The 16,169-nt window shown below is 42.0% G+C and overlaps 1 long non-coding RNA gene across 3 annotated transcripts in view; it reads left to right on the top strand.

Moving 5' to 3' along the window:
* LOC149087846 (uncharacterized) overlaps positions 1–8,585 on the top strand; it is a 45,285-nt gene extending 36,700 nt beyond the window's left edge. For all 3 annotated transcript variants that reach the window (XR_016192552.1, XR_016192553.1, XR_016192551.1), the window contains 3 exons: positions 1,883–2,187; positions 7,415–7,562; positions 7,682–8,585. This is a non-coding gene — a long non-coding RNA (uncharacterized LOC149087846). The remainder of the gene's footprint in view (positions 1–1,882; positions 2,188–7,414; positions 7,563–7,681) is intronic.
* The last annotated feature ends 7,584 nt before the right edge of the window (positions 8,586–16,169 follow it).

Here is a 16,169-nt window from a genome sequence, read left to right as displayed (position 1 = left end):
ATAACATGTTGACCAAGCATCAAATGATTAAATTTAGACTTCTGTAAAGTGTGGTTCCTGCCAAAATCAGTAGCCGCCATTGTTGGAGATCACCGCTGCCACACGCCTCGGCATTGATTCAAAGAGACTTTGGATGTGTTCTTGGGGTACAGCAGACCAAGCAGCTTCCACGCGTTGCCAAAGTTGATCTGGTGTGGCAGCTGGGGATGTAATCTGGGTCAATCGTTGAGCAACCATGGACATGTTTTCTATCGGCGAAAGATCCGGAGAGCGAGCTGGCCAGGGAAGCAATTCAATCTGGCGATTGACGAAGAACCTTTGGACAATGCGTGCCACGTGTGGTCGCGCATTATCCTGTTGAAATATGGCTGTGGGCAAGCCCTGAAGGTAAGGAAGGACAACTGGCTCCAAAACCTCGGAGATGTAGCGCTGGCTTTTTAAAGTACCGGCAATGTGGAATCCGACCATCGTGGTGTTGCAGACAGAAGCGTGAGTCGTCAGTAAAGACAATTTCATTCCATTGTGCCGTCCACATCCTTCTTTCATCGCACCATTGGCGGCGGCGGAGACGTCTGTGGTTCTGCGTCAAGGGTAGACGAAGCAATGGACGTCTTGCGGACAGACCACTCTGCTGTAAACGGCGTCGAATGGTACGCGCAGACACTGGATGATGCGGTACAGACTGAATGCGCTGTGCTATGGTTCATGATGTGGCTGAGCGATCCGTCACTGCCATACGCCTGTCATCATGTGAAGTGGTGCACTGAGGTGGATGCGATCGAACACGTCGGTCCGTCGTACCCTCCTGCATCCAACGATCACATATTATCCGCATTACAGTTGTTTGGTTTCGTCCAACACGACTACCGATTTCCCTGAAAGATAATCCACAATCTCGGTAGGCCACTATCCTTCCTCTGTCGAACTCGGATACTTGATCAAAAGATGATCGCTGTTTTCTACGAGGCATAATTGATCGTTTTTTTGAAAAAACCACAAGAAAAACACAATTGCCGTACTTCAAATCGTCGAAATCTCCAAGCCTTAAATAGCGCTTTGAAGTGGCGCCACTGGCGCGTGTGATGTGCGTCTGCACTGAAATTCTAATCATTTGCATATCTCACCTCCGCTAATGCATGTTGTAAATTTCATATTATTTGCATGCTTCCTTCAGGGTGTTGCATTTACAGTGGCCAGCAGTGTATAAGGTTCAAGGTCCCCTCTCCCAATGTTTTTGAGCTTTCCCAATGTGTCCAACATGGGTGCTTATGGCTAAAAACATTTATTGAATCATTAATTTGCACATCCATAGCTAAGCCCCAATTGTCAATTTTTTCACTCTCCATTACTATGTCAAGTAATTTTGTCTCTTTTTTGCGAGCCATTGGCAGAGATATGGGGGCGGCAATGTGCTTTACCTATTGCATATATATGTATATACAGTTAAACGCCTATATAACTGTGCAAAGAACTTGAGAAATGTATCATTGCATAGGAATAATCGTTAAAGATATATGTTAAACCATGAAAAGCACATCAGTGCTACAGAATAATGTTGTTATATAGATAATTGATGTGATATAGGGTATTGTTATATAGGATTTTCATTTCATATGTACCTGCATCGTAATCTTGCTCGAACCCCCTCTACCTCACCTTAAAAGTCTGTAACCACTCATGAACTTATTCACTTTCACATAAATAATCTGTGTCTCATGGGCCTAACCCCTTAACATGTCTGCAAATAAACAGTTTTTGTGTGCACATGTATGTACCGTTTTTACTCTCCCCCCCCCCCCCATTCACTTAGTTGTTCCTCTTTAAAAACTACAGTGAAAATTGTTTTTCTTCCTCACATGTTCTGTGTGCTTTTATGCGACAGGTGCATATCAAAAAACTTTGGGCCGAGATCCATGCTGTACCATGAGTCAACAATCTGTTAAAAACTCCATCATTTCGGTCACCAAAGCGATCAATGAAAAATTGTTGCTTAGGTACATAAATTTTCCTGAAGTATCTGAATACAATGATCTCCAATCGAAGTTCCTGGTGTCATATGAGTTTACCAGGATAATAGAGGCGCAGTTGACTGCACACACATTGCCATTGAAGCACTTCCAAAAATGATCCTGTTTACCTGGATCCTGCCTATGTCAATAGGAAAATGTGCCATTCTATTAACACACAGTAAGTAGCAGCATTTCATTATGTATTCTTATTGGATTGGATTTTAAGTTTATCGCAAAAACCAATTTGAAAAAGCGCATGATAAAAAGCAACATGAAACGTAAAACAATGACATGAATTGTAAAACTATAATTTGTTATACAAACCAATGGCTTTGATGACTTTAAAAATGTGAGATGCATCGCTATTGTCATTTGGATTGAATTTTTATTTTTTTGGCGCAAGGACCATCTAGGTCAAGCTGCGCCAGAACAAATGTAATGTCTATGTAAATCAATACAAGAATTGTTCTTTTCATGTCAAAAGGTAAAAGTATGCATAAAACGTGAAGCAATGACATGAATTGTAAAAACTATAATTTGTCATAAAAACCAATGCATAGCTGCCAACTTTTGAAAATGAAAATTACAGAGATTTTCATGCAGACCTGTATTTTATGCTAAAACTACTCCCTAATAAATAAAAAAGGGATTTCCCACACATAAAAGTTAAAGCGTAGGGAATACAATCCCTACTCAGCAATTGAAGTCAAATAAAATAGGGATTTTACACACATGGAAGAAAATCCCTATTGAAAAACAAGTGAAATTGAAGGCCAAAACTTTAAAATGATCTAAAAAAAATATTCAATCAGAAACGATGTGAACAAACATTCTGCGCGAATGACCCCAAAATCATCGGAAGATTAAGGGAAAAAGCGTCAATTTTTGAAGAACACTGATTTTTTGTGACACTTGATGTTTTTTTTTCATTTCACATGAGTGATGATGGCAGTCTTTCCACCATGACCGATGTTTATGTCCGTAACACAATTTGTACAAAAAGAAAGTCTGCCTTTTTTTGGAACATTTGATGAAAGGAAATTCATCGGGGAATAAATATCTTTAAAATTGATTAAATATGTTTTTGCTTATAAGTATTCACATGTTTTGTTATATCGCACGTACGTAACTTCAACAAAGAGGAAGTTTTGACTACATGTGCGTCACTATAATCTTCAATTATTATCCAGGACTATTGGCTGCTAAGCTATTTCCCTGCACGGTAAGACAAACAACTTTCTTGTTACCATCAGAGGGTTTGTAAAACTTCCTTAAAAAGGGAATTTCCCCATTTACGACGTGTGATGTCATTTCGAAAGGAGAAAAAACGGGCAAAAGACTTCATGCCCCACAAGAAATTCCTTAAAAATTGTTTTCAGAAGCGGGGATTTTTTTTAATGAAGTGGGGAATTTTTAGGGACAATTAGGGATTTTTTGTGATTTTTGTACAAATTTGGGAGATTTAAGAACTTTTCGGGAGGTCGAGGGATGAAGCTAAAATTCGGGAGATTCCCGGAAAAATCTGGAGACTTGGCAGCTATGCTAATGGCTTTGATGACTTTAAAAATGTGAGATGCATCGCTATTGTCATTTAAAATGTCATGACCAAAATCGGTCGTAAAATGATGACGATGATGTGAACAAGTAAATGCATGAGCAATGGACTTTGACAATGAGGGCACTCTGGTTGACTCTCTCGTAATAACAAATATGATTGTGTTAGGCAACTGTGTCCTATGCGTAACCGGGCAAGCAGAACTTCCTCCTTTCGGTTACTTCTGCAGCTCGAATGCCAAAGGCCAAGTGTAGGCTTGATGGCACGAAGTTTATTATTTATTTGATTGTTCCAGTGCTCCTGCCAGCGGTGATGCATCACTTCCCAGAGGATTGAGAAGTGGTCACTGACAGGTATCAAAAGGCTATTATCAATGTTAGTTGTTGTTCGAGCTGCGTTGTCTGCTTTTTCGTTGCCCGGTATTCCTACATGACCTGGTACCCAGTAAAATTTTACTGTGGTACCATGATGAGTGAGGTGATTCAATTCATGAAAAATGGCATGAATAAATGGATGGGTATGAAAAGTGAAGGAACACAATGCTTGTAATGCGCTGAGAGAGTCGCTATAAATGATGCATCGTCGGTGGCGTTTGCGTCGCATATGACGTAGAGCCTGAAGGACTACGTACAGTTCTGCCAAATAAATAGAGAATGTGTCGTGAAGTTTGAAAAATGTCTTCTCACAGCAGATGTAGGCACAACTGACATACCCAGGGCTCTTAGAGCCGTTGGTATATATATGGGGAAGTACCTATTGTACCTACCCCTGTGCCTAAAGAATATCTGTCGATATATGACATCTGCTATGGTGGCTCTAGGGTATAATGATAATGAAAGAGAGACCTCTGGCAGAGACTGCTCCCATGGTGCCAGTTGCCAAGCAACTGGGGCCACACGACTGATGTCTAATTCTAGTTCTTTCACAAGTGCCCCCATACGAAGACCGTAAGATGGAACACATGAAGGTCGAGCAGCAAAAAGTCTATGAAATGAGGGATTAAAAATGACACTATGAAGTGTGGATGATCTGGAAAAGACTTCATCTTGATATAATATTTCAAGGAAAGTTGCTTGCGTCTTGATGTCAGTGATGGCTCGTTACATTCAACATAGGCTCTCCAAGCTTTGATCTTACTAGAGCTTTATATAAGTGGAGGAGCGACTTGCGGTCTGCTCCCCACAATGTAGAAGAGATGACCTTCAAGAGGTTCATCGTCTTCATGCAACAAGCTCTTAATTGCGCACTATGAGGTTTGAAAGTGAGTTTCTTGTCGAATGTGATGCTGAGGAATTTACTTTTTTCCACTATGGGTATTTGACTATTGTTTAGAAACAATTGTGGGTCATCATGAAGGTCTCGACGCCGACAAAAGTGCACAGCAACAGTTTTGTCGGCGGAGAAATAGAAGCCATTATCATGAGCCCACTTGCTGATCTTGTTGAGAGCAGTTTGCAATTGTCTCTTGGCTGACCTCATATTCACTGATTGGTAAGATATCAACAGATCATCCACATAGAGTGCGCCAGTGACAGACAAGGGGAGTTGGTTCAACACACCTTTGAGTCTTAAAATAAAAAGTGTTACAAGACAGATCTATTGCAGTGAAACTATTATTTGGGGCATGGAAACAAGTGAAACTGCCATCATTCGTGATGGCGAGCTCCATGCTGTCTAAACTGTTCCATTTCCCCACGATCAAATCCTTGAGATCTTTGTAATTGGATCTAAGACATCTCTGAATTATGTTGGACATAAATTAAGTAGTAGTAGACGGTTCAAGGTCTTTAAATTTATTCCAGTCTAGTTTCCGGCGAGTACTACCAGATTCTGACGGATTATAGAGATCCATATCACCAATTGACTTGTCATCAATTAGTGACACATTTTTGAGGGTGGGATATTTTATTGCTCTCTGTATTGCTTTTTTTGAATATCTGGTCTTTAATTGGTCCTTTTTAGATTTGTTTCCAGAATTGATCTTGGGTTTAGTACCTGTGGATATTTTGAATGTGTTCACCGTTGCTTTTCCCGCTTCTTCTTCGGAGGTAGTGGACTCCCTCCAGAATCCAGCGGAGCAACAGCAGCCACAACTATTGCATGGTTGGTTAGTGTTGGTTAGTTGATGTGTCAGCTATTGGTTCAGTCTGAGTTGTTACAGATGCTTTGGTGACAGTGTTAGTCTTATTAGCTGACAATGGATTTGTTATCATATTAGACTATGATCTAGTTCCTATTGGAGTTTGGTTAGAGGTTATACGACGGTGTGCTTCGATATATGAGATGTTATTAAGGACCTTGATCTTCTGGATCTCTTTTTCTTCATTCCATTTCGGACATTTCCTGTCAAATGCAGGGTGGTCTCCACCGCAATTGATGCACTTGAATGGTGAATTAGTGCAGTTGTCCGAAATGTGGTCCTCCTCACCGCACTTTGTGCAAGTGGGTTGACTAAGGCACGCCGTTCGTGAGTGACCGTATTTTTGGCAGTTGAAGCATCGAATGGGGTTAAGAATGTATGGCCGGATTTTGAGGTTATAATAACCAATTTTGATATCTTTCGGTAATGTTGATGATAAGAATGTGAGAATTATATTACGTGTTGGAGCTGGATTGCCATCTTTGCGGCTCATAATATGTTTGGCTGATGTTATGCCTTGAGACGCCAGCTCCTGGGTTAGTTCTTCATCCATATTAATTAAGTTAGTATCTGAAATGACACCACGTGAATAATTCAACGTGGGATGGATTTTGACTGTTATTGGAATGTCTCCGAGAGATGTGAGCTTTTGAATGAGTTCAGCTTGTTTGGATGTGTTAGTTTCGATGAGAAGGTCTCCTGAACCAAGGGCCTTCACTGATTTTAAGGTACCTACTGTGCCATAGAGAGCTTTATCTATTAGAAATGGTGATACTTTGGCCAGCTGTTTCTCAGTATCTGAAGATTGCAGAAAGAAAAATGAGACAGTTGATGAATTTGTAGCAGTTACAGTGACGTGTGTTTGGAAGCAGTTCTTTGACGTTTTGGTGCATTTTGATTTTTTCCCATTTTAAATGAGTATTGTTCCACTCTCACCCACCATGGAGCCCTATGAGGGGACACGCACACATAACCAATGAAGGTTAGTAGCAACGACCGGTTAGGTGAGAGCTATACACCAAAGCAGGCGAGCAGGCGCATTCAAGATCCAAGATCGTTGTGAGGCAGCACCAACAAACCTCTCAACACCGTCCGGCCCCTCTACCTGCCCAGTAGTGTAACCCCTTCAGCCACCGAGGCGACCAGAGCCGATTGACCTGGACGGAGCTAATCCAAGCCTTCCGTTTCCGCTGAATCAGAGGCCAAAGCTAACGCATCAGGCTAACCAGGATCCCCATCTCCAGCCTTACGGGTCTCCACGCACGGCAAACACTCAGGTAGACAGGCGTCTCGGGTGGGGCATACACTAGAAGCAATGCCCCATCTGGGAGGACCCCTCCCCGTCTGAGTGGGGCCCACAATGAGGGGTTGCACATAAAAGACAAGAGCAGGACAAAACTAGACGCAAGACAAGTACTGTAAATGTGTAGAAATAAACATGTAATCTGGGTTATTGAAAGTGAATGATATGAGCACAAAAATGCGATGACAATGACGTGTGATAGATTTGGCGTTACCCAGAGTGCACCACGAGGAGGCCTATCTATCTCATTACACCTGTTGAAACCATGGAACACACCCCTCCCCCACATGACTTGTATTGATAGTCATTCAAAATGTGAAGTTTTCTCGTAGATTTATTTAAATCTAGTGTGTTCTTAACTTGATTATTCTTTGTTCATTTAATTCTTCATTTGTGTGTTTGTACAGATTTGTGATGTAGATCTACGGATCATAAATATCAACAGCCGTTATCCCTGGAGCACTCATGATGCTTTAATTTGGCGGAACAGCCAGGCTAAACTATTTCTGGAAGACGACGATTTGGGGCTAGCATATCCACCTGGTTGGTTGATAGGTAAGCATATGTTTTTCATTCTTCAGTTACACAAAATTTTACAATAAACTCATTCGCCACCATGAAAATATTGTGGCACCATCCATAAATATATCAATTGATTATTCAATTTTCCTTAGGTGACAGTGGTTATCCGCTAGAGCATTGGCTCTTAACACCAGTCAATGGAGCCAGAACGGCTGCGGAAAAGAAGTACAATAGACTTTTTAAGTCAGCACTGTCAACAATTGAGGGACGCAATGGTGTTCTCAAATCTGAGTTCAGGTGTCTGAGTAAGCAGAGAACCCTGAAATGGAGGCCTCTCATTGCATCAAAAATTATCAATGCCTGTGCTGTACTGCACAACATGTGCATCGAGGACCGGTTGCAGCCACCCATTGTCTTGTTGGATGAAGATGATCAACTCTGGCACCCTCCATCTGAGGAAACAGAGAATTTGTCTTCGCGAGATGGAAGAACTGCGTGGCAGAATAGAGAACTACTTTGCCACTGGACGACAATGAGAAATTCACCCACCCCCTCAACTCATGTATATAGTTCATCTTATGTAGTGCCTTAGTGAAATCTCGCTGCAGCAATACTTAATGTTTTTTTTTTTTTCTTGCTCACCTCTGTGACACCATGATGAAGCTTCCATTAATATTTTTTTAAATTAGGATTCAGAAACTTTTTTTTGCGCTATGTATGTTTTTGTACTCCCATGATGCCATCAGCATTTTACAACTCTTCACAATTATTGTGCAGATATTTTGGGAATTTGGTGCTGGCTGGGGTCATGGGTTCAGTAACCGCTGTTAATCTTGATTTATGTGCATTTTATCATGACATCGTGGACATGTCTTGTATTAGCGTGCGCTCAGATATCAAAGTGTTCCCTCTAAAATGTTACTTTTTCCATTCCACTGCTAAGTACATAAGGATTTCACTGTGCACCATTTGTTGAATGCTTAAAATATGCCTATTAATTGTGATGTTTCCATTAAAGCTCATATCATGTAAATGCAATTTAAATGTTTTTAACGATGTCTGAATAAAATTAGATAATTAGCATTTCAGTTCGTATTTGAATTGGAGGGTTTATCAGATAGATTAATCTATAATTTTTTTCCAGTTTTGAAATGTTCAGCCACATTTTTTCATTTTCCAAAAAAGTGAGCAGCTCTCTATATATAAATCTTTCCACAAGAACGTAATTATCAGGAAAGTGGACCCCATTAAATCACAAAGAGAGAAAAGCAGCATTTAATTAAGATGATTGTGTGGCATTTGTTGTCATTCTTCGGACTTAGACAAAAGGTTAAAATCTTTCAGAGTAATAGAAATAAGCAGTGTTTCCATTCAGTTTGCTATTTAACACCCCCCCCCCCCCCGTCAACTGCAAACTTGAAGCAAAATTGGTAGGGCACCATTTAATGTGGCTCATCTTTTCCTTGCCATTTGCATCAGCTGGAAAACTTGTCTCACTGGAGAAAGAGGAAAAATCCTCTGCAACAAGTTTTCTTCGATGGTCTTATGAATGCTTTCCCTTTCTAAGCTGTGTACTGCAGGTGGATGCTAAGCACCACGTCATTATCTGTTGCACGTGTCCGAAGCCTTAAGAGCGCTAAGTTTTGAAATAAAAATTTCTTTCCATCAAAATCAGTTTAGGATAAATTTGTGCTGCAACACTTAGGAAGCATTGGAGGAAGGAATTCAAGACAAGAAGAAGAAAAAACATCAGTTGCAATGTAAGCAATTTTTTATTAGGATCTGATTTGAAAAATGTCCAAAGAAACCTTGATTACATATCATAAAAAATATGTAAAACATACTCTTGGTTGTAATTAAAAATTAATGACAGAAATCATTAAAAGTAAACAGTGAAATATAAAACTTAACAAGAAATGTAAATATCGAAAACTTAAGAAATGTAAATACCCTGAAATAAATCACCCAGAGTGCACCATGAGGAGGCCTATCACATTACACCCTGTTTTACAATATATTATACAAGAAAAATGTGCAATGTTTTTACCTTCATGCCGTCTGCAGGCCATGGACCACTTCACTGTCAATAATTTCATGAGTGTTTCAATGTGTAATATGCCTATTGTTACAGACCCTACCTTTCCTGTGTTGCCAACTTTCATATGTCAAAAGTTGAAAATAGTTTTGTTCCGTATGATATGTAAATGAGTTTTACTGTTCAGTATGTTGAAGTTTTTACAGGCTATTGATTCTGCTGTCCGATTGGTTCTTGGAATATAGAAGTTTTTCTTTAAAAGCCACCACTGTGCAAAAAAAAGGGCAGATCCAAACAAACATACAAAGTTCAGCACTTAGCAAGGCGTCTCGTCTCTTGCAGAGTATGTCATTATGTTCTGGTGAATCTACGACCTAGGGGCTCTTATTCCTGGCAGCCGTGGGATGAAGAGAGTTGATGTATTAGCCTTCTCTTCGGGATAGACTCTTCGCCGAAACCTGGTCTAGTGTGCCTCACCTGGAGAAGGGACACCTCGACAGGGACAGCGGAGCAGTGCTGATGCCGTCATAGAACCTCCATCACATGAGATGCAGAGCAGACATCATCTCGAGACTCAACTACTTGGGATACTGGCCGGTGACGTCCATGCAGAAGCTGAGAGTGTGCATAGGTGCAACGAACTCCGTCTAATAGATTGACAGATCGGTGAGACCAAACTAATTTTTATGTGCAATATTTACTAAAGCTAAAACTCTAAAACATTGTTTAATCCTTTAACTGTTTAAAAGTTGAGAAGTGGAAAAAAATATTGTTTGTTTCATTGTTGTCATTCGCAAAGGCTGACTATGTTGGGGAAAGATAAAAAAATAGAACCCAGGATGTAACAACAGCCGGTACATTACACGATGAAACGATGGGGGTTAATTTGCATCACTGGAGACAGCGGCGATGGTGCCCGCAATATCCCACACATCGCTGATGATAGTGCCATTGGTATTTAAAATGGTGATCGCATGAAATTGATATTGACCATTGATTTTTCGGATCCGGTCCCAAATGATTTTGAGACCTGATGAAGTTGATGAATTGATTCCCGTGGTAAACTTTTGCCAGGACTCGCGTTGAGCCTGCCACCTGGTTCGTCTTGCTATCACCTTTGCTTTTAAAAATGCCAACTTGTCATGAGTAGGATACCGCTGGAACCTACTCCATGCTTTCTTCTGTGCTTTAATCATAAGATTACATTCGTGGTTCCACCAAGGTTTAGGAAGTTTCGAGGAGACTGGGTATTGTTTCATTGGCTGCTGAGATCATACAACTGGTCACAAGATCGACATCAGGTTGCGAAACCATATCCTCCGTGATTTCTGCCTTGACCGTGAAGTCAGCACATCAGGCAGCCACAAGCTTCCACCGAGGAGGTCCCTCAAGTATGCTATGGCCTCGATCAAGGCACCTAACCACTAGAGGGGAAATGATTGCTCCCGTGGAGGTCCGGATCAACCGACCAGGACCAGTTGGGCAAGAGTGAAGGTGAACATAACGATAAATCTTTTGCATGGAAATGACTTAAACTGCAATCATTCATGATGGCGAGATCTATGGCGTCTAACAGCCGTTCAACCATGTTGGACAAGAGTGTATGTGATTATAAGGATAGATCTATTGCAGTGAAACTATTGTTTGGGGCATGGAAATGAGTGAAACTGCCATCATTCATGATGGCGAGGTCCATATTGTCTTACAGCCGTTTGACCATTTCCCCAAATTTAAAAACCCCAAATCATTATGTGCATTGAAGTCTCAGACAAGAAAAAATAGAGGTTTCTTTTCTGATTTATTTCCAGAACTAATTTTGGGTTTAGTACCAGTATATATTTTCAATGTGTTCACCATTGCTTTTCCCGCTTCTTCGGAGGTAATGGACTCCCTCCGGAATCCAGCAGAGCAACAGCAGCCACAACTATTGCATGGTTGATTGGATGAAGTTTGAGTTGTGTCAGCTATGGGTTCGGTCTGAGTTGTAATAGAAACTTTTTGGTGGCATAGTTGGTGATTGAGATGTCATATTTGCATATGATTTACCAACTATTGAAGCTTGATTAGATGTTATGCGACAACGTGCTTCAATATAAGAGATGTTATTAAGAACCTTGATCTTCTGAATCTCTTTTGGACATTTTCTGTCATATGCAGGGTAATTGCCATCACAATTGATGCACTTGAATGATGTTGAAGTGCAGTTGTCCAAAATGTGGCCTTTCTCACCGCATTTTGCGCAGGTGGGTTGACTTTGGCACACCGTTCTGGATTGGATTGGATTGGATTCTGAATTTTTTGGCGCAAGGACCAATTTGGCCAAACTGCGCCAAAACATGACACAAAAATAAGAAAAATGTCCTTTTGTCGTGTCAAAAAATTAAAACATATAAAAAGGAAAACAAACGTAAAACAATGACATGAATTGTAAAACTATAATTTGTTATAAAAACCAATGGCTTTGATGAATTTAAAAATGCGAGATGCATCGCTATTGTCATTTAAAATGTCATGATGTGAAAGATGACTCTGACCAAAAGCGGTCGTGAAATGATGACGATGATGTGAACAAGTAAAAGCATGAGCAATGGTCAATGGACTTTGACAATGTGGGCACTGTTGGCACACCGTTCATGAGTGACCGAATTTCTGGCAGTTGAAGCATCTTACAGGGTTAGGTATGTATGGCCGGATTTTGAGGCTGTAATAACCGATCCTTATATCTTCCAGCAATGTTGGTGATGAGAATGTCAGGATTATATTACCTGATGGAGCTGGATTGCCATCTTTGCAGCTCATGATATGCTTGGTAGATGTTACGCCTTGAGACGCCACCTCATCTGTTGATAGTTCTTCATTCAACACCACGTGAATAATTCAACGTGGAATGTATTTTGACTGTTATGGGAATGTTTCCAAGAGATGTGAGCTTTTGAACGAGTTCCGATTGCTTGGGTGTTTCAATGAGAGCCTTCACTGATTTTAATGTACCTTGTGGGGAATCGGTTAAAGCCGTCCGGATATTATATATATAACGACTGTTAAAACTAGACCTAGGACTTCGTCGTGCATTTCATTGGTCATTCATCGTTGCTGCCGTTTCACGTCCAATCATCGGATCTGACTTTTTGCGGCATTTCGGACTGCTTATAGATGTTCGGCGCGGTCAATTAATCGATCCACTCACTCAGCTTCGTTCACATTGCAAGATTGCTGGTGCGGACGTACCATCCCCAGCAGTGAAATGCATCCGGGACAATAGTGAATTTCATCGAATTCTCACCGAGTTCCCTGAACTGACAGAGACTGTAGCAACGTTTAATGCTGTTAAACATGACGTCCAACACTGCATTGAGACCAAAGGCCCGCCAGTTGCATCAAAACCTCGCAGGCTACCACCGGACAAGCTGCGTGCAGCCAAGTGGGAATTCGATCATCTAGTTGCCCAAGGAGTTTGCCGACCATCTCAAAGTTGCTGGGCAAGCCCACTGCACATGGTACCCAAGTTCAACGGCGATTGGAGACCATGCGGCGACTACAGGAGACTGAATGCTGCAACTATCCCTGACAGATATCCCGTTCCGCATATCCAGGACTGTCTTCAGGTGCTAGAGGGGAAACAAAAATTCTCCACCCTAGATCTCGCAAAAGCTTTTCATCAAATCCCTGTGAGACAAGAGGATATTCCGAAAACAGCCGTAACAACACCATTCGGGCTGTTCGAATTTCTCTTCATGCCTTTCGGACTGTCGAATGCAGCTGCAACATTCCAGAGGTTCATACATATGGTGTTGCAGGGTCTCACCTTTTGTGTACCGTATTTCGACGATGTTCTCGTGGCATCTACAAACGCTGAAGAGCACAGGGAACATTTTCGCCAAGTATTCAAACGTTTTTCCGAATTCGGAGTTCGCCTCAACACTGCTAAATGTGTTCTGGGGCAACCATCAGTTCGATTTTTGGGTCATTTGATCTCTGCAACCGGCGTTGCACCTCTTCCTGAGAAAGTGTCGGTCATCGCTCAATACCCAAAGCCAGACACAGTCAAAGAGCTCCGACGATTTTTGGCCCTCCTCAATTTTTATCGTCGCTTCGTTCCAAAAGCAGCAGAGACGCAGGCGCTCCTGTATAAATTTCTAGCGGGTTCCAAGCGAAACGATAAGAGGAAGATCGTTTGGACCAAAGAAGCCGATGAAGCATTCCTGAAGTCTAAGCGGGATCTGGCAGATGCAACAGCTTTGGCATTTCCAGTGGCAGCAGCATCTTTGGCTATTGTGGTAGATGCTTCCGATATTGCCATGGGCGCAACTTTGCAACAACGTGTGTCAGGATCTTGGCAGCCACTTGGGTTCTACTCCAAGAAGTTATCTCCTGCACAAAAGAATTACAGTGCCTATGATCGAGAGCTGTTGGCAGCTTACTCTGCTATCAAATATTTCAGGCACATGGTTGAAAGCCATTCATTCGTCCTGTACACGGATCAGAAGCCTCTCACATATGCCTTCAGACAGACTACTGACAAATGCTCACCTCGTCAGCTTCGACACTTGGATTTCATTGGCCAGTTTACCACAGACATCCGACACATCAAGGGTGCAGAAAATGTTGTGGCAGATGCATTGTCTCGGGTATCCATATCTTCCATAGACACACCATCTCCCACCGACTTCAAACGAATGGCAGAGGAACAACTCAAAGATGAGGGTATTCAGCAACTACTCACCAATCCTTTATCTACTTCCTTGAAAATCCACTCTCTTCCTGTTGATGAATCAAAGCTTCAGCTGTACTGTGACGTCTCTACAGGACGCATTCGACCACTGGTTCCATCCTCGATGCGTAGGGACATCTTCACTGCCTTGCATGGACTGTCACATCCTGGAGTGAAGGCCTCTGTGAAACTAGTTCAAGAGTGTTTCGTGTGGCCCTGGAGGCTGACGTGACTACTTGGTCACGTACATGCATTAACTGTCAGAAGTCTAAAGTGAGTCGCATACGAAGAGCCCACATGGGGAATTTTCACCACCTGATGCCAGGTTTGAACATGTCCACATTGATATTGTAGGCCCTTTGCCTCCATCAGAAGGCTACACATATTGCCTCACCTGTGTGGATCGCTTCTCTAAATGGCCTGAAGCCTTCCCTATGCCGGATAGCTCTGCTGACACCGTGGCCAAGGTTTTCTATTCTGGATGGGTTGCTCGGTTCGGTTCACCTAACAGAATCACCTCAGATCAAGGTGTCCAGTTTGAGTCCTTTTTGTTCAAGGCTCTAACCAAGTTCTTGGGAACCAATCGCCAGAGGACCACATCATACCATCCACAAGCAAATGGTCAAGTAGAACGCTTCCATCGAGACCTTAAGTCTGCTATCAAGGCTCACGCAACTAACCGCTGGGTAACAGTACTTCCTACGATTCTGTTGGGTTTTCGAGCCGCCTGGAAGGAGGACTTGCAAGCTACAACTGCGGAAATGGTGTATGGTGCACCTATACGGCTGCCAGGAGAGTTTTTCATAGCTAGTCATCATCACCCAGATCCATCAAGCTTCGTTGATCAGTTGAAGACCTCCATGGAAAATTTAAGCCCAAGACAGACTGTTCGCCACGGAAAACATTCTGTTTTTGTCAGCAAGGACCTGCTGTCTTGCTCATATGTTTTCCTCCGCACGGACAGAGTGAAGAAAGGCCTAGAACCTCCGTACGAGGGACCTTACCAAGTACTGTCAAGATCAGAAAAGGTCTTCCAAATACTAATAAAAGGTCGACCAGTATCTGTAAGCATAGACAGAGCCAAACCGGCTTACATCTGCGGTGATGACCTGCCCTTCAATGCCCACAAGCCTTCCAACGATCAGCAAGCAACAACAACTTCATGGCAAGCAACCCCAAGTTCAAAGCATCAGCAAGCAACAATAACTTCAAAAGATCAACAGACTTCCAGTGACGAGGACCAACCTTTCATGACCACCCGCTCAGGTAGACGGGTCAGATTAAGGTTGCCTTGCAGGTAGTTCTCTCGCTATCGCTGGTGGGGGACTACCTGTGGGGAATCGGTTAAAGCCGTCCGGATATTATATATATTTTTCCTTGTGGTTGGAAGAGAAGTCAAAGCCGTCTGGAGATGACACTGTGTTTTGGTTGAGGTGTCACATGTTGTCGCGTATGTGTATGTCCGTTCCATGCGTATGTAGTGATTTTTGTGATTTGTTTTAGTTTAATAAATAAATTGAATAGATTTTATCATCGTTAATCACTACAACCTATTGTGCCATAGAGAGCTTTATCGATTAAGAATGGTGATACCTTGGCAAACGGTTTATCAGTATCAGAAGAATGCAAAAAGAAGAATGAGACAACAGGATCAGGTTCAATGACAATTGTTTCACTAAGAGCAGTTCGTTGACGTTTTGGTGCATTTGAATTTTTCCCCATTTTGGAAATAATTTGTTTGTCCCCTACCGACCATGCCCACCATGGAGCCCTATGAGGGGATGCGCACACGTAACCGATAATTGATCAGTATTCTGGACTCTGTTTGCACATTATGGAATGACAGGTACCAGTCTCTGACAATCAAAGTACGTTTGTAGGGGAAGAGATGCAA

This window comes from Pholcus phalangioides, unplaced genomic scaffold, assembly GCF_987345545.1.
Source record: "Pholcus phalangioides strain wild (caught in Gottingen) unplaced genomic scaffold, Ppha-v1.0 ptg000004l_1, whole genome shotgun sequence".
Lineage (NCBI taxonomy): Eukaryota > Metazoa > Arthropoda > Arachnida > Araneae > Pholcidae > Pholcus > Pholcus phalangioides.
The sequence above is the reverse complement of the archived record's forward strand: the minus strand, read 5'-3'. Positions and strand labels throughout refer to the sequence as shown.